Here is a 1,416-nt window from a genome sequence, read left to right as displayed (position 1 = left end):
CAGCAGAGTTCTCCTCAGACCCACCCGGGGCTGCCGTGAGTGGCTTCTGACAGCAAATGGTGGTGCTTCTGGGCCTCTATTTTCCAGGGAGGGCCAGGTGGCATGTGGAGCGGTGGTGTGGGAAGGAAGGGAGTGAGCTTGGTAGATGGGCTGCGGAGGGCCGTTCATGCAGAGGGCAGAAGGCAGGGTGGCCTGGTCCGAGGGAGAGGAGAGGCAGTGGGTGAGTTGAGGTTCATGTGGTGGGGAGAGGCGTGGGAAGGGAGAGGTGTGGGGCTGAAAACTCAGGCCGAAGCCAGGAAAGGAAGGTCTCAGAATGCCCATACCCCAACTGGCAGATCTGTTTGCAAGGCGGGTGGAACCCATTGCAATTTGGATATGTGTACAAGTGTACACTTGTATAAGCAAAGCTTCGGATGCGTATCGGGACAGAACACAGATCAACAGCAGAGCAGGAAGCTGAGTTGGCCTTTCTGAGCAGGAATCTCGGGGTGCCTGTGCTGCCCAGGTGCCACCCCATCACCTTGAGCCTGTGCATGGAAGACAAGGGGACATCCATGGTTTGGGTTTGGAAGTCCTCATGGTAGAATGACTGAGCTGGCTGTGGACTGAGGGATGGGTTGGCGGAATATGATGGTGAGGGATGATGTCCACTAGACATGCCTGGGTAAGGGTAGGAGCAGAGCCTACCCTATCAATCTGGTCACAGCCTGATTACATCACCTTGGGTGTGTGGCCCTTTGTATAAGGGAGAGACCGAGCAGCGTCTAATCCTCTGTGGCCCTTCAACCTCTGCCACAGCTGGATCTTGCATCTGGTTCCCTGATCTCCCACTGCATTGCCTGCCCATCCCAGGAGCTGTCAACAGATTACTGAGGGTGGATTGATTTATCTCTGCATCCACCAGACTGTGCCCCCACTCTGCACACCCCATGTCTGCACCTTCATCCTGTTTCCCCTTTGCTGGCTTCCACAAGTCAGGAGAAGTCTGACTTGAACCAGACTGAACTTACCGATCTCTACAAGTTCGTGAGCCATTTCTTGATACCAGTCTCTTTCTGTGATAGTTAGGTTTATTGTGCCAACTAGGCCAATAGGAACATGTGGGCAGACTTTAATCAGATTGTAGCTTCCTTGGAGGGTGATCGAGATAAATAAAGACGGCCAGCATCCCATCTTCCTCTTCCTTCCTGGTAATGGGACCAGAGAACAGCTGCTTGAGCTAGTGTGCTGCGCTACCTGCTGGCCAAGCCATGTGGATCTTGTCCCTAGAGCTTGAGCACCTTTGAGACCTACGTTGCCATGCTGCTGTCTCATACATGGCTTGAGCCTGAGACTGGTGGATCCTGTGGCCTTCATCACTTGAGTTTGAGATCCCATCAGGGCCTGCTTCGCTAAGCTCCTGTGCTACTCACTGTT

This window comes from Echinops telfairi, unplaced genomic scaffold, assembly GCF_000313985.2.
Source record: "Echinops telfairi isolate 266 unplaced genomic scaffold, ASM31398v2 ScPeMD7_28;HRSCAF=97, whole genome shotgun sequence".
NCBI classification, from domain to species: domain Eukaryota; kingdom Metazoa; phylum Chordata; class Mammalia; order Afrosoricida; family Tenrecidae; genus Echinops; species Echinops telfairi.
This window is presented reverse-complemented; position numbering follows the sequence as displayed.